We start from the raw sequence: 18,594 nt of genomic DNA, 5'->3' as shown, positions 1-18,594 counted from the left end.
AAAAGCCACACACACAAAATGCTGGAGGAACTCAGCAGGCCAGGCAGCATCTATATAAAAAGAGTACAGTCGACATTTCTGGCCAAAATGTTGACTGTACTCTTTTTCATAGATGCTGCCTGGCCTGCTGAGCTCATCCAGTATTTTGTGTGTGTTGTTCTGATTTCCAGCATCTACAGATTTTCTCGTTTGTGAAGTTTTTTTTTAAAAAACAATTAAGAGTTTGAGAACATCTTTCATGTTTTCTCTGCCCCCCTGAAAATCTCTTGACTATTGGAGCCTGGGGTAAGGTAGAGTTCTGAAAGTCTGGTGTTGAGATTTGAAAATAATTGAAAGTACTTCTGCAATACCGTTTATCAAAAAACAATGGCACAATGCTAAGAATGATGTAAAAGTTGTGTTAATGGAAACTTTGTACAAAGCAAAATATAGTTAACCAATAAAACGGACCATGTACCAAAGATCAAATTTCTAATTAAATTTATTATTACAATCCTTATTGCTCTTAATCTGGATACTTAAACTCTTTTACTAAATCTAGGTCTTAATCTTCGTTTCAGCAGAATTAATTTTCATTCCTCATGTGTTTCTTGGGAAACAAATCTATAACACCAAGTCAGCTACTGAAGATATGTGGATTATAATTTTATTTAATATCTTGCTTGATTTTATTGCTGCATGGATAGATTTTTTTTCTTTAAAAAGCCAATATCATACTTCCTTCACCCTCCTCAGAAGACAACTTGGTAACACTCCCACTGGGTTCTGTGCTGCAAGCTACCTTCTCTGAAATTTATGTGCCTCACAATTTAGAGCTATTGAATATTTTCAATATTGGTAATTGAACAATGTTAACAGTAATATTGCTGATGACAAGTCAATTCCAGAGCAACCTTTGTGTTTCAATCATGTCCTCCAGCTTTAAGCCAAGGCTAGTACAGCTTCTGCCTCACAACTCCAGAAACTAGGATTCAAAGTGGACCTCCAGTGCTGTCAGTGTGGAGTTTGCATGTTCTCCACATAGGTTTCCTCTGAGTTTTCAGTTTCTTCCACATCCTGAGTGTAGTGGTTGGAAGATTAATTGGCTCCTGTAAATTACTCCAGTGTGTAGTGGGAAATTAAGGACAATTTACCATACTCCTATCAAGTAATAATCTGGGTGGTGGTAGTGGGGGTGGTTGGGGGGGGGGGAAGAACAAATTGAATTAGGCTAGGATAACTATAAAAATGGAGGCTCAGTGGTCAGCACAGATTCTGGAAGCCAAAAAAAAATGCCAGTTTCCATCAAATCAACAGCAGTAAATTTTGGTTCAACAACAGCATGCTTTTCTGAGTTACAAATAAGCACAGGCAAGTAAGCTCACAATTCTACACACTACATGGTCTGTACAGATAGATATCAAATTGAAATCATCAGGAGGACAGGTAGCACTGGTCATTGTGCTGAAAAAGTACTGTACTTAGGTGATCTCTGATCCCGTCTCATTCCAGCAATTTCAGTTTAGTTTAAAATCTCGTTTTCTGCATTTGCAGTGTTTTTATTCACGTGAATAGAGGCTGTATCTGTCTTCTGGTTATATACAAAATATCCCATCGCACTGTTTGATTTGGGGGGGAGGAGGAGGAAGAAACTCTGAAATCCAATTTTTATTGCTGAACCGAAAAAAAATCAGATTAGTTAGGAGTTAAATGACACTTGTTTATGGGTACAAGATCATGATTGCATTGCCTTTATTAAAAAACTTAACTGATTGCTGAAAGTTTTGGGACAGAAGTAATAAAAAGTGACTACACATGCATGTTTGTTCCTGTGAAATTTTAGAATTCCCGGAACGGTATGAACTTAAGTACAGTTACTAGAAGTGGTTGGCAGCTAATACGTATGCGGCAAGTTCATGATTGAATCCAAAGTAACATTTCAAGATATTGCTTCGAAACAATCATTTGCGGACTGAAAAAGCTACCGAAACGTATAATCACCAAGTGGTTTTTTTTTTGACCAGCTTCTAGCAATTCAGCATTTTGTTAGTGGCGCCCTCTGGTAGAAACTTGGTTTTGTTACAATAGTTATTTTCGCTTCACATATCATTCCCGTATTCGAACAAACTGGAAAATAACAAACCGGCCATATAATAGCCACATCAACTATTATTCGGAAGCGGCGCGGCTCCCAATGGGAACGATCAGCTGTTAAAGATAAAACGTGGGTCCACGCCAATAATTAGTAATCACACGAGTGACAAAAAATCCAGTTAAATCTAACTCAATCAAATAGTTAAACATGATCGTAATAAACAAGATCGTATAACCACGAAATAAATGGATTATATAGTGACATAGATATGACTTCCCTATTACGAGAAGACCTTAATATTTTAGTTTTATTTGAAGAAGACCGTTGTAAAATAGCGCAGGCAGATTTTTCTGAGTTTTACAGATTACACGAACGACCGGCAATTGCGAAAAATAAAACATGATTCTTTATTTTGTAAGCCGTGGACATGCTTATACGACGCACTTTTGTGAATATGGGGGGGGGGGTAAGTAAGGGGCACTTTATTAGTGGTGCATTGCAATACAAGATAATGACAGACGAAGAGTCAGCATACCTATAGACAATAGAGGAATGACTGCATTGCTTTAATTTTAAAGCCTTATACCTCCATCAGAATATACTGAAGCCACATGATAACATGTTCATTGACAGTAGAATGAAGCACCTCACATTACCAAAGTAATCAGATCCTTTCCAGCACAAAATACAAAGGCTCCCCACCGAAGCTTGCTTGAATTTTATTCACATTTCACTGCTAAACTGGACAACAGCAAACTGGGTGTTTCTGACAGGAAAGTTCCAAGTGAGCTTGGAAATGACAATAGATAGTTTCTAAAGTCAGAAAAAAAAAACACTTTTGTGTTAAACAGTTAATCTACAAGCTACAAATTCGTAAAATTATCAAAGTCTTCAAAGTCCGATATTTGCTCCTTTCTGGTTTTGCACTGCGGGCATTATCTGCGCGCATTGCTGTCAATTTTTAAGCAGAGTGCTTTCATGCTTCACTTTTAAAATTCCTTTGGGCGTTTGTGCCGCAAGTAAAATTCTTACTCCAGTTTATAATTATATCAGACGTTTCTACTGCTCTTGCCAAACGGATAAAGGTCTTGAGGAAGAATACTTAATTTAGTAGAGAAAAAAAAGATTATTTAATATAAAATCAAAATGGTACAGCCACTAAGAGTGATCCGGTAACTGGTATTCTTGTGAAAATGAGTCTTGCCCTGCTGCTTAAAACTGGGATGTACATTTTTACAGCTATATCTACATCCAATGAATTTTCAGAAACCTGCAAGGATAGCTCTTTAGTTTAAACAACATAGTAATTTCGTTTTAAAGATATTCAAGACCATATTTCACATTAGATATTATTTCTAATACTATCTAATATCTGGACTTTAATATAACGTTGAAATTACGAGTACAATCTGCCCCCAATCTGCTTACACAAGTCCAAGCCTTCCAGTTTCCTTGATCATAATCATATTTCTAGATAATTTCTGCTGTCGAAACTCGCCATTCATATAATCTGTAAAACTTCACTTTGTAAGAGCAAACCTTGACAGGCACAACATGATGCCGCTTTAGCAGTATTAAAATAAAAGCTGTTTGGAGTTTAGTATAAGCATTTTACCACAGTAGATTACCAGGAATAATTACAATTCTGCAATTCAAATAATCAAAGTTATGTCTTTGACAAAAAATAAACTACGTGTCCTTCTCCCACTACAAAAACAGTACTTTATTGCTGATGTCGTTATTGAATTAAGATTTTGAATTACTCTAATTATTAAATGATGTACTGGCATTTACATGAATTTATCATTAGCTGGTAAGCTACTCACTGTACTTCACAGTTGTGGATTCAAAACAATATCATACATCAGAACCAGAGTAGGAAAAATACTATTGCCACAGAAATAATATTTTTTAATATCAGCCTCCCCCCGCCTCCCCATAGGCAACAATGCTGCCTTTTGTAGAAATAAAACAAACCTGCTGGGGGCAGTAGGCGGGGATAGATAATGTTGCAACGCGTCTCAGTTTTTAAGCCACGAGATGGACTTAAGGAGTCGCTTTTGCATTATTACTTCATCAACCTCTGTAAATGCATAAACCTGCGCTTTGCTTTTTGCATTGAATGAAGCACCACGATGTTTTTGTTCAATTATCAAACAGGAATTAGGTAGCTTTATTAACGGATACATTTCTCAGCCTCTGGTGACATGCTTCTATTCGTCTATTCCAAGGTTTAGGAAACTGACGAATAATGATGTTTATGCGTTCTGGACTTCTTCGTTGATTTTTTTTTTGCAGGCACGCGACTGCGAATCACAACTCACGATGGAATTACGGTGGAAAATTACATGCACCTTGCATCGATAAATACTGTCCAACTACCAGCAATGAACCTTTATAAGGAAAGGGCAATCATGCATAGTATGGATTTTTTTTCCATGCTGATAAATATGCACAATTAACACAGTATTCCGCAGTTAATTCATTCAACCTCAAGATGCCAGAATCGTGCTCAGTTTTGATGAGAAAGTGAAATGCTTAAATGATTTGTCTTCCAACAACATTTCGGCCATTATAAATGCCATTTTAGATCAGACATGCCAGATTTAGTGATGCGAGCTTTTAGCAAAACTGCACGGGTTTGGGGGAAAAGTAGAGACACTACTGCTAGATGATAGTAAAGACGCAGACCTTAAACAAGCAGTCTGAATCGGCATGCGCACAATGCAATATTATTTTTCTCTCTCCAGTGCATCAACCACTTACCTTTGTAGGTGAAACGATGTTTTATTTTTAAATCTGCAGTTATTCTTTTTCGCTAGATCCGAAATCAGTTGAATCCTACCATTCGAGTTAAAACAATGAAAACGGTTGAGTCACAAATGTTTGGTACAGGTCCTGTAGAAGTATATGTATTCTGTGCAACAGGACTCGCGTCAGCTCTGAGTTATGGGGTACTGCTAAAGCACAAACGAGTATAAGCAAGCGTCAGTCCCCGTGAATCATACACTCCATATATTCGCTTTCTTTTGGAAGTAGTAACGTGGTTAGTTGATGTCATATGGTCTGAGTCTGCGCGGCCAGAAGAATCCCGCCTACCGTTAAGGGATCTGCTACTGCTTGAGATGGTCAGTTTCAGCCGTGCTGCAGAAACATCGATGGGACGGGGGAAAAAAATACGCTGTCAGATGCAAGGAAACGTGCAAACATTGTGATTACAACACTTCATCTTAAAACGCTTTCACGCCATTCATGATAAAAATAATCAACTGAATTATTTTTACGAATTCCACTTATATCAATCTCATCTCTATTTGTCAATCATATTTTTTGAAAATGTATTTAAATTTATACAGCAAAAAAGTAAACATATTTACAGATGTTTTATGTGAGCGGTTGCTATCTCAACATATGAAAATATAAGTCTCCTTTCCCGCTTAGGCACCCACTACGCTTGTTTAATTTACAATGGAGGTCTAAATAATTGTGGGTTATAACGTTCACTGTTTAATGGAAAAGTGTGAAGTCAAAGTATATCAATGTGTCGTTATGTTGCATTCAGATCACGCACTGCCGGTACCTGAGTTATGAAAAACGTTTTATTGTGAAGAATATTACACCGAAATTAGCCTATTCTGTATTAACTTAATTATTCTATACAACGGTACATTCACAAATAATAATCTGTTTACTCTGGCATAAAGGAATAAAGATAGTTCACTAAGATTCCAACTGACCGATGTTTCAAATTGCTATTTAGAAAATTAAGTTAGGTAAGACTAAAAATGATTTTTGAACAAATATCTACTTATGCAGTGAAAGAGATGTCCATTCTCTTACATTTGGCACTGGTATGTTTACAATGTGCACGTTGTGTTCAAAATCAGCATTGGGTATCAGGAGTTAGTTTATGGGATTTGAAGGTTTAAAATACAGCATGGTGCAGTTAAGATAGATCTATGGTATTTTGCCACATTTATGAAAACCTGAATGCTATAATGTGAAAAGAAAATGGCTTTGTTATAGAAACTATTGAGACAATCTGAGCTGTTTATATTTCAAATCACATTTTCATTTTCTTTATTTTTTACTGAACAACCAGTGTTTGGTAAACTGTTAAACCATTGCTTATGAGAAGTGTTTTGCAATTAAATGGCCTACTAGTTCAAATGTCACTTTTCAATGGAAAGATGTACCAAGCAGAACAAATATTTCACGTGAGATATTTGGTCACATTTAATATATTCACCTCATTTACCTGCCTTTAGATAAGAAGGTGCTGTTTCTGAGGTTTTACTGTTGCTTAATTCAGCAACATAAACAATGGAGATGATGAGACAATTCACCTGTGGGTTGCCAAGAAGTAACTTCTACCTTGCAGTCTTACAACAATGATAGAATCACAGAGTGGTATCTGTGGTTAACATGTGATTGAGATTGTCTCTAATATCTGGTTATTACAAATTCCAATATTACTCATTGTGATGTACAACCAAACTTAAAAGGTACTTAGAACATCTCTTACATTGGAACAAATGAACAAAAACGATCATTTTTAGGTGTGATGTGGCCTCCTAAAGTTCAAAAGAGTACACCCATTCCAAAAAGTGATGCCCAGTAGTATTATAAATAATCCAGATTCAGTCTAACTGAAGTTTTGCACAGCTGCAGCAAAACTCTGTTCGCTTTATATTTTACCCTCTTTAGTTTAACTTGCTAACATTTCATTTGTTGTTTTGATTATTTTTGTATGCTTCAATGGGAAACTGTTGCCTTCATAGATGAGTCCCTAAACCTCTTTGGACCTCTGATGTTTGCTGCTTCTTGCCATTCATAAGACATTCAAATCTTCCACTGGTCAAAAGTAATGGTAACACCTGCTCTAAAGTTTAAATTGCACAGTTTTTGATGAATCATAAAAAATATGGCCCTACTATATAACCAACCTACTTTAGCACCAATCATTTTGTCATTGGCAATGATTCATTATGATTGTTAATAGATTTAGCAAGCAGGTGAGACTAGCATGGTTCTGTGGGATTCTTTTCCAGTTTCAATATCTTATTATTATCCTTAACCTTTGGGCTGAAATTTGTTTCCCAGTGGAGCACCTTTTTTGTGTATTACCTGTCCTTTGTGCATTGTTTACAAAATTTGTGCTGCATTTGACATTAAAGATTCATGGCAAAGTTTGGAAGACATGGACCACTTCCTGTATCTCCAGAGTCACTTCATGGTTAATATTATTGACAAAATTCACCATTGCTTTCACTTCACATTTACAGCTGTTGATCAATTGAGTAAAGGGCTATTTCAAGATCAAAACTTTAGGCATGGTCTATTAGGCTCCAGAGACTGACACCCTATACGTTGGTTTTCTCCACAAAATCCACCAAATTCACTGGATGAACAAGCAAGCCAAGATGCATCTTTTCTGGACCAAATAGGCATATGTTGGTGATGATTTAGTCATAATCTTCCAAAGCTTCCTTGATTCAAGAACTATCCCATATACATTGGTAAGAATTGCACAGAGTACACAAGATTGAAAAAGTGAAGACATCAAGAAATGTGATAGCAACTATCGTCTATGGAGGGATTGGAAGATGTTTAGGTAAATGCATAAATTTGTTCAGGGACATGGTCAGGCTAAGGTTCAGAAGACAGATTGAGTAATGTTGGCAGCAAAGTAAGTGGCGAGAGTGAACACTGAGCAAATATCGACCTAGCTGCCAAAAGATAAAACTAGAGGACATAGACAGAGTAGGGGGCAAGAAGTTTAGATCACAATGGGGACCACAAAACAAGAAAGAACAAATACTAAACACAGCAGGTAACAGGGTAACTGAAGGTTCAGAGCATTCGGTTGAGGCTGGCTGATTCGATGAGTGAACAAGAACTGTGGATGAGAGCTGGATTTAAATAGACTTCAGGTGATGAGTTAGAAATGAGTGGCAGGTGACTCCTAGTAGCTGGGTGGAGGCTGGAAAGTGCCTGCACGTGCAAGACTGAGAGGATCCCTTCTCTGCTCAACAGTCAGCCCTGACAGCCCAGAATGATCTGGATGGGTCTGGTGGAACTCTTCAATGAGCAATGGATCCAAGTTTCACTGGACGGCACCCAAGACTTGTCCTTCACAGTTAACCAGGTACTGCACACTGCATCCACGATTATATAAATTCATCAACTGGTCAACCATGTATACTGGACCACTTTCCATTATCCTAGGTTCTGGAGTTGCAGGTTGAATGGACCATAGACATTGGGCTTGAGGCAGGATGCATGGAAGGTAGTTGTGAGCTTGAGGGACAGTGGTAGCTGGAGATGTTAAGTGACTGGATTGACGTGATGGAGTGCAAGGCCGGAGTTGCCTGGTCGGGCACTGATGGCCTGGCAGGAGTAGGTTTGGTAGGCAGCCAGGATGGCCTTCTGTGCTCTCTTCCAAGCATTCTGACAGTGAGAAACTACAGCCCTGGCAGATGGAACCTCCACCTTTGGTCTTCTGCAGGGAACAACAGAGGTTGGTAGCCATGAAGCACTTCAAAGGTCGATATACAGTACAGTACTTGTGCCAGAGAGGTGTGTAGATTGTGGGACAGCTCATCCCAGAGAAAATACTTCTTCTGTGGTGAGGATTAGTGGCAGCAAAGCATCACAGAAGCCTCTCCACTTGCTCATTGGCTTCTTCTTACTGACAATGGTCTGCAGAATGTTAGGCAGAGTACAAACTCCCTGTGGTGTGGTGTAGAGAGCAGAAGGCTCACCAGAAGCAGGAGATGAATGTCCTGAGGGAAGTTGTGGAGGTGAACTACATGTTGGAGAACCAGGTCCTCAGCCTCAGAGGCTGAGAGAAGTTTGGGGGAAGGCAATGAAGTGCATCACCTTGGAGAATCGGTCCACAACTGTCATGATCACTGTCCCCATCGGAGGGAGGCAAACCTGTGACGAAATCCATGGTGATGTGGGATCATGGACATCAAAGGACTGGTAGGAACTGCAGGGGCCCAGAGTACCACTGGTTGGAGGAATTGGACTTGGCGTGCTGAGGACAGGCAACGATAAACTGACATATATTTATAATCAAGGTGAACTATCAGAACAAGTGTTGCAGAAAATCCAGAGTTTGCTGAACATCTGGATGGCCAGAGAGGGGTGAGGAGTGGGCCACTGGAGCACCTCAGAGTGCATGACAGCTGGCACGTACATGTGGTTGTCAGATGTGTTGAACAGAGCAGGTTTGGGCTGTAGGACCTGGCAGATCTGAGATGATCAGAGCGAGGATCTGAGAGGATGGAAAAATAGGCTGAGTGTTGATGTCCATTTTGGCTTGGTTGAACTTGGTTGAACTGGTTGAACACCTTAGTGTTCTTGAAAATGGGTTGGTTGGTGATGGTGAAGTTGAATTCTTTGAAGAAGAAGCCCAGTGAACCTGACATGGATTGAGTTGGCGGGCCTGTTGTATGTACCTGAAGTTCTGGTGGTCAATCCAGATCAGGAAAGGCTTGTTGCTTCCCATCAGCCAATTTCTCCTTCCTCCAAGGCCCATTAATTAGCTCCATATCTCCTATTCCACAATGGCAGTGTGTAAAGTTGAACTTGTGCAAGAAAGCAGCACAAGGGTGTCTCTTCCTGTCCAGTCCTCACTGGGAGTGGATTATCCTGCTGCTCGGATCAGATGCATCAACCTTTACCACAAAAGGTTCAGAGAGGTTTGGATGGTGGAGAATAGGAGCATCTAAACATGGTCTGTGCTGTAGACCAGGTTATCCATGAGGTAGCTGACTGGCTAGGGATGTGAGAGGAGTGATGATCTGACTGTAGTTTTTGATGAAGTGGCAGTGGAAGTTGAAGAAGCCCAAGAAGCGCTTAGATGTTTGAGGAAGTGCAATCAGGGCCATTTAATGATGGCTCACAATTCCTCTGGGTCCATGGTTATGCTTTGGGGTGAAAGGACATAACCCAGGAAGGAAATGAGGAGATGTTGCCTGCCTTCCACTTCTCATATGTAAAAACCTGCTGCAACTCTGTGGTGAAATCCTCATATTTGTTGCAGATGGCGGTTTTATTGCCCCAGTTAGTGACGGCACAGGTCAGAGCTCACACAATCAAGACACAGATAACGAGGGCAATGAAAAAGGATCTAGTGTTTTTGCAATGTATATGATGAATAAACTCTTCTTGGGCTTCCAGTTGCCTCCAGGTATAGTATCAATTTTAACTGGTGTTTTGATATCAAACTGTACCATCTTCATCAAGGATGATGCCTGCACGTCTAGCTCAATGGTATTTATACTCCCGTTGTCCATCCCTCCTGATTGGTTAGTCCTCATCCAGTCAGGTTTCTGCTGTCCAACCTTATTTACAATCAAATTCTAGACCTTACTTGGAGTGAGACTTTTGTCTTTGTTAAAATTCTTTTCCTCTAGTTTTATTTCAATGGCTTCTTGCACTAGGTGGTCCCAAAAGCCATTGGCGTGGCACAGTATTGTACTGCCGTCAAAGAAAATCCTAGGCCATTATTAATGCAAAGTTCTGCTACTGCCCATCCAGGTTACCCAGAAATCCACAGACTGTGGTAGAGGCCATGTCTACGGGTACATTCAAAACGGAAGTTGGTAGATTCTTGATTGGTCAGGGCATCAAGGGATATGGTGAGAGGGCAGGTTTATGGGGTTGAATGGGATCTGGGATCAGCTATGCTGAAATGGTAGAGTGGACTTGATGGGCTGAATGGCCTAATTCTGCTCCTATGTCTTATGGTCTAACCCAAATGGATATACCTCCTGTGCTCCTTGAAGTAGGTCTCCACTGTAAGCTTGATATACTCTATTCCGCATTCAGATGGAATCCTGTAAATGCAAGCTATCCTGAGTCTCAGCTCATCTTTGACCTACGTTATCTGCAGCTTGGTTGCAGAAAACTTAAATTCTGTTGCGTATATTAAGGATAGCAGGGACAGCTGTTGTCCTAAGAATCTTGAAGTACTCAGTTCCTTGTGGAATGAATGTCTCTGTTATGAATGACCTGATCATTCGATGGGAGTCATTGATTGGAGTACTGTGCAAATGCAACAGGAGCATTCCCTCGCGGGCCTGACATAGATCTTGAAAAAGCAGCAAGCTTTTCGGTGGCAGTCATTGGTTGCAGTACTGTGTGGACGTAACAAGGGCGTTCCTGTGCAGGTCTGAGAAAGAGCTTGAAAAAGCAGCAAGTTTTTCGATGGAGTTGCTGGTTGGAATACTGTGCAGGTGCAACAGGAGCGTTCCCACAGAGTTCCAACAAGAGCTTTTAAAAATCCATTCTCTATAAAAGACAGGTATCACCCACCAGAGCGATCATCAGAATAGTCTTGAGTCACAGTAGTAAGGCTTTGGTTCAAGAGGGCTTTGGCAAGAACAAGCGCAGGATAAGCAGGTGAGTTCATTACTTATTTCTCATTTCTTTTTTCTTATTTAACACTTGAGGGAATAGGAGGCAGTGTTCTGTTCTGGGTGTCAGTTGTGGGATTTCCAGGAGACTCCCAGCCTCCCCGACGGCCACATCTGCACCAGGTGCTTCAAGATGCAGCTGCTTAGAGACTATGATAGAGAACTGGAGCTGTGGCTCAATGACCTCCAGCTTTTTAGGGAAAGTGGGGCAGTGATAGGCAGGAGCTACAAGGAGGTAGTCAGCACAAGGCTACAGGTAACTATCAGGAGAGGGAAGGAAGAACATCAGATAGTGGAGAGCACAGCTGTGGCCATCTCCCTCAACATTTTGAGTACTCCATTTTGAGTACTGTTTCAGGGGACAACCTACCTGGGGGAAGCAACAGTGGCTAACAGTGGAAGCATCAGTCTGGCCCAGTGGCTCAGAAGGGTAGGGAACTGAAGGGGATGGCAGCAGTTATAGGGGACTCTATAGTCAGGGGAACAGATCAGTGATTCTGTGGATTGTAAAAAGTAATCACAGACGGTAGTTTGCTTCCCAGGTGCCAGGATCTGAGATGTTTCTGGATGTGTCCACAATATCCTGAAAAGGGAGGGTGAGCAGCCAGAAGTTGTGGTAACTATTGGTACCAATGACATAGGAAGCAAAAGGGAAGAGGTCCTGGAAAAAGAATACAGGGAGTTGGGAAGGAAGCTGAAAAGCAGGACTTCAAAGGTAGTAATCTTAAGATTGCTGCCTGTGCCATGCAGCAATAGGAATAGAATGAGGTGGAAGATAAATGCATGGTTGAAGAATTGGAGCAGGGGATAGGGATTTAGATTTCTGGATAATTGGGACCTCTTCTGGGGCAGATGGGACCTGTACAAAAGGAATGGGTTGCACTTGAATCTGAGGGTGACCAGTATTCTTGCAGGCAGATTTACTAGAGCTGTTGGAAGTTGTTTAAGTTAATATGGCAGGGGGATTGGAGCCAGTATGATAGAGCAGAAGATGAACCAACAGATTTACAAGTAGATGATGGGTGTAACATGAATGTAAGGAAGGACAAGCCAATGATTGGGTACAAATGCAGACAGAGCAAAGAGTTAAATTGAGGCAAAATTCAAAAGGGCAAAGAATACAGGAACGAAGGTGCTGTATATAAATGCATTTGGAATAAGGGGGACAAACTCATGGCACGATTAGAGATAGGTTGGTATAACATTGTGGGCACCACTGATGGCTGAAAGAAGGCCATAGTTGGGAGCTTAACATGAAAGGATATACTTTGTATTGAAAGGCCAGGCAGGAAGGCATTGGCAGTGGTATGGCTTTGCTGGTAAGAGATGGAATTGCATTTTTAGAAGGATGAGACTTTTCATTCCAGGATGAAGGAGGTGTCTTCCTTTTGTAAAGAAAGGGGCTTCCCTTCCTCCACCATCAACTCTGCTCTCAAATGCAACTCTCCCATTTCACGCACATTTGTTCTCACCCCATCCTCCTGCCACCCCAGTAGGGATAGGGTTCCCCTTGTCCTCACCTACCATCCCACCAGCCTCAGGATCCGACTTATAATTCTCCGTAACTTCCACCACCTCCAACGGGATCCCACCACCAAGCACATCTTTCCCTCCCCTCCCTCTTTCTGCTTACCACAGGGATCGCTCCCTACGCGACTCCCTTGTCCACTCATCCCCCTTCATCCCTTCCCACCGATCTCCCTCCTGGCACTTATCCTTGTAAGCAGAACAAGTGCTACACCTGCCCTTACACTTCCTCCCTCACTATCATTCAGGGTCCCAGACAGTCCTTCCAGGTGAGGCGACACTTCACCTCTGAGTCAGCTGGTGTGGTATACTGTGTCCGGTGCTCCCGGTGTGGCCTTTTATATATTGGTGAGACCCGACTCAGACCGGGAGACCATTTCGCTGAACACCTATGCTCTGTCCACCAAAGAAAGCAGGATCTCCCGGTGGCATTTTAATTCTACGTCCCATTCCCATTCTGATATGTCAATCCATGGCCTCCTCTACTGTCAAGGCGAAGCTACACTCAGGTTGGAGGAACAACACCTTATATTCCGTCTGGTTAGCCTCCAACCTGATGTCATGAACATTGATTTCTCTAACTTCTGTTAATGCCCCTCCTCCCCTTCTCACCCCGTCCCTTATTTATTTATCTATTTTCCCCCCTTTTTTTTCTTTCTCTCTGCCCCCCTCACAATCACTCCTTGGCTGCTCTTCATCTTCCTCTGGTGCTCCCCTCCCCCTTTCTTTCTCCCTGGGCCTCCCATCCCATGATCCTCCCCCTTCTCCAGCTCTGTGTCCCTTTTGCCAATCACCTTTCCAGCTCTTCACTTCATCCCTCCCTCCTCCTGTCTTCTCCTATCATTTTGGATCTCCCCCTCCCCCTCCCCCTCCCACATTCAAATCTCTTATTATATCTTCTTTCAGTTAGTCCTGACAAAGGGTCTCGGTTTGAAATGTTGACTGTACTTCTTCCTATAGATGCTACTTGGCCTGTTGCGTTCCACCAGCATTTTGTGTGTGTTACCAAAATTTTTTTCAGTTTTATAAAAAATTGTACTCATCCCTCCATATTTTAAAAAAGGGCATGAGAAAAGTGAATTATAGAGAAAAAATGAAAAAAGATAATTATGTTCGTTCAACATTTGATGGGAAATTATTTGAATCTATCATTAACAGCAGAGTGACTGAAAACTTTAATAAATTCTAGCTGTTCAGAAAGAACCAGAAAGAGAGGCCATAGCAGAAGTTCTGGAATATTTTTTTGACTTCATAGATAAAGATTCTCTTATAATTGTTAACTAAAGATGAGTACATTAGAAGTGAAATCAAATTGCTGACCCAGTTAAAAAATTGGTTTAATGATAGGAACCCAGGAAAAGGAGTAATGGAGATGAAGTCAAGCTGGTTGGTTGTGACCAGAGCTGTATTTTGAAGTTACAACTATTGATTGTATTTATAACCCATAAATGGGCTTGGAGATGCCACAAAACATAGCTATCAAAACATAGGTGAAACATACCTATCAGCTTGAAATGTTTACTCCGCTGCTTTCAAAGAATTGTCATATCCCCTGAGTATTTCCAGCATTTTCTGCTTTTATTTAACTTCTCTCTTATGTGTATCTGTAATGTCAAGTCATGTCAAGTTTACTGTCATTTAACTACATACATGTATCGAACATGTAGTATATAACCATATAATGTATATAGAAATGAGACATTTCTCTGAACCAGCGTGTTAAGCTGGTTTGTGTGTACACAAACACACGTAATACACGATGACTTATGAATTACACATAAATAACAAACTAAAGTGCATTAATATTAAATACTGTAAGGTACAGAATAGATTAACTAGTGACACTTTGGATAGGAATCAGCAGGAATTTCGGACGTCTGATGACCTGGGGGAAGAAACTGTTTCTCATCCTGACTGTTCTTGTTTTTATGCTTCATAGTCTCCTGCCTGATGGTAGAAAGTCAAAAAGAAAGCTGTATGAATGGGTGGTCAAAAGCTTAATAATAATAATAATAATAATAATAATAATAATAATAATAATAATAATAATAATAATAATAGTAATATACATGGATGATTTGAAATTATATGCTCCTTCGTAAGTTAAGCTAAAGCAATTCATTGAAATAGTAGAACTATTTTCAAAAGATATAAACATGAACTTTGGTCTGGATAAATGGAGAACATTAAACATAAAGAAAGGTGCAATACAGCTAATAGAATACAAAGCAGAGCAGCAGGATGCAATACAAGTGATGGATGAATATGAAACAAATAAGTATCTGGGATATCAACAAGCAAAGAAAATAGAGCATAGTGTGATAAAGGAAAAACTTTTGACAGAATTTACTTTAAGGTTTAAAAAATCTGTCACACAGAGCTCAACAGTAAAGATATAACAATGGCAATAAACTCTTTTGCTATACCTATACTAATGCATTCTTTTGGCATAATACCTCGGTCCAAAAACTGATCTGGAAAATTTACAAAGCAAAATAAGAACAGAACTGACAAATTTCAGAAAACATCATGTATATTTGTTAGATTAACACTACGTAGGACAGAAGGGGAAAGAGGAATAATAGAAATTAAAAATCTACACAGCAGTCAGATAATTCTTCTGAGGATATACTTTCATCAATGAGCACAGGAATCAGCACTCCATGCAAGCATATATAATTCCAATAAGAAGTATACACCTTGAAACATAAACGAGAGCACAACCCAGAAAAATGAAGACATTATCACTATTGAAGGAAAAGTTAACCAATGGAAGAGCATGACCTTCCATGGAAAACATCCTCATGGTCTGAGTGGATTAGATGTCAGCAAAGAAGCATCGAACATCTGGCTCAGAGTTGGAGACCTCTTCCCCGAAAAACAAGGGTTCCTTGTGGCAATACAGGACCAGGTAGTTAACACAAAAACTTATCAAAAATACATAATAAAAGACCAACAAATTCAAGATGATAAATTTAGATAATGCCAAGAAAAAACAGAAACAACCAACACATTACAGGATCTTGTAGCAGTTTAACACACTCTGATTACTTACATGAGCACAATCAAGTAGCAAATATCATTCACCAAAATCTTACTTCAAAATACAAACCCTACTATAACCTTAAATAAAATCACACCCTACTGTAAATACAACCCTGATCCAGATTTAGAGTCATTATACTACAAATTATATTATGACTGATCAGTTATTACAGATAATAACCATCCAGATATAATAATACAGGATAAACAAGCAAGAACAACTTATTTAATAGATAAGGCCATTCCAAACACACATTATTTACAGAAATCAGAAAATGAAAAACACCAGAAATATGCTGAATTAAAGAGGAAATTGAAAGACATTGGAACATGAACAAGATATACATTGTTCTGATGGTAATATCTACAAATGGTGTCATCCCAAAGGCACTATACAATAGTATTAAACAATCAGGGTTGCATATCTACGTAAATCTTCAGAAAGTAACAATAAGAAACACCACTAGAATAGACTGAAAGTTCATAGCAATTGACAAATGGGTCTGCTTTGCTATGTCCATCCCTCAGGTTTTACCAGCTTGACCTGAGAAAAAAATAGCATAATAATAATAATGATGATGATGATGATGATGATGATGATAATAATAATAATAATAATAATAATAATAATAATAATAATAATAATAATAATAATAATAATAATAATAACAATAGTAATAACTTATTTATAGAGAACCTGTCATTCAAGCGATGCAGTTCAACAATCGGATAAAGTGCAAACATGAAATAGGAGATGAAAATACGTTTTCACCTTCTCCCAACTTTTTATTCTGGCATCTTCCCCCTTCCTTTCAAGTCCTGAAGAAAAGCAAAGTAAAATTAATAGGTTTTGAATTGGCATTTATGTCAACTGTGATGTTCGCAGTTCTCAAACCATTCAGAGCTTTAAAAGCAAGTGATAGAACTTTAGAATCAATTTTTAAAAGATACAGGAACCCAGTGTATACTGACTATGACAGGAGTCATATGTGCCCTCATCCTAGTTTTAATTAAGTCGAGCAATGCCATTTTGAATGAGTTGAAGTTTGTCAATAGATCGTTTTGGAATGCCAGTAAAAGCCTGGAGTATTCTTTCATACAGAGTAATTGATATTAGAGAGACATAGTGTCATAGAAAAGTACATCACAGAAACTTGCCCTTCAGAACATCTAATCTATGCTGAACCATTTAAACTGCCTACTGCTATCACCTTCGCAGGGACCATAGCTCTACATACCTCTAGCATCCATGTGCCTATCCAGACCATTTAAACTTTGATATCGAACTTGCATGCACCATTTGTGCTGGAAGCTCATTCCAACTCTCACGGCCCTCTGAGCGATTGTTTCCCCTCATGTTCTCCTTAAACTTTTCACCTTTCTCCCTGACCTTTGGTTGTTGCCCCACCCAACCTCAGTGGACAAAGCCTGCTTGAATTTACCCCTCATAATTTTATATACCTCTATCAAATCTCCTCTCAACCTTCTATGTTCCAAGGAATAAAGTCCTAGCCTATTTAATCTTTTCTTATAACTCAGGTCCTCCAGACCCAACAACATCCTGGTAAATTTTTCCTGCACTCTTTCAACTTAGTTTACACCTTTCCTATAGGTAGGTGAACAAAATAGCACACAATTCTCCAAATTAGGCCTCACCAATCTCTTATACAGCTTCAACATAACATGCCATCTCCTGTACATATTATTTTGAGTTATGAAGGCCAATGTGCGAAAAGTTTTCTTTACAATCCTATCTACCTGTGACACCACTTTCAACAAATTATGGACCTGTCTTCCTAGATCCCTTTGTTCTACTGCACTTCTCAGTGCCCTACTATTCACTGTGTGAGGCCTACTGTAAAATACACTGCAGATGCTGTGGTCAAAGCAACACATACAACAAGCTGGAGGAACTCAGCAGGTCAGGCAGCATCCATGGAAACAAGCAGTCAACATTTCGGGCCGAGACCCTTCATCAGGACTGAAGAGGGAGGGGGCAGGGGCCCTATAAAGAAGGTGGGAGAGTGGGAAAGAGAAGGCTGGTAGGTGTGAGGTGAAAAACTAATCAGAGGAAAGATCAAGTGGTGGGGGAAAGGAAGCAGGGTGGGGATAGGCAGGAAAGGTGAAGAAGGAATGTAAGGGGAAAGCACTGTGTAGTAGAAGGCAGAATCACGAGAGAGGTGACAGGCAGCTGGAAGAGGAGGCAGAGTGAAACTGGGATGGGGGAAGACAGAGGGAGGGAATTACTGGAAGTTGGAGAATTCGATATTCATGCCAAGCCTTCTCATCCCACCCTCCCACCACCTTCTTTATAGGGCCCCTGCCCCCTCCCTCTTCAGTACTGATGAAGGGTCTCGGCCCAAAACGTTGACTGCTCCTTTCCACGGATGCTGCCCCACCTGCTGAGTTCCTCCAGTGTGTTGTATGTGTTACTGTGTGAGGCCTACCAAAGTGCAACACATGTCTGCATTAAATTCCACCTGCCATTTATCAGCCCTTTTTTTCCAGCTGGTCCAGATC

The 18,594-nt window shown here is 40.0% G+C and overlaps 1 protein-coding gene across 1 annotated transcript in view; it reads right to left on the bottom strand.

The window, feature by feature from the left end:
• Positions 1–5,129, bottom strand: part of LOC140733515 (visinin-like protein 1) — a 125,727-nt gene extending 120,598 nt beyond the window's left edge. Inside the window, exon 1 of the mRNA XM_073056948.1 lies at positions 4,841–5,129. The gene's annotated coding sequence lies outside the window, so the exon portion shown is untranslated. The remainder of the gene's footprint in view (positions 1–4,840) is intronic.
• Between the last annotated feature and the right edge of the window lie 13,465 nt (positions 5,130–18,594).

Source organism: Hemitrygon akajei, chromosome 9 (assembly GCF_048418815.1).
Source record: "Hemitrygon akajei chromosome 9, sHemAka1.3, whole genome shotgun sequence".
NCBI lineage: Eukaryota > Metazoa > Chordata > Chondrichthyes > Myliobatiformes > Dasyatidae > Hemitrygon > Hemitrygon akajei.
Note: the sequence above shows the minus strand (reverse complement) of the source record. Positions and strands in the feature narration are given on the sequence as shown.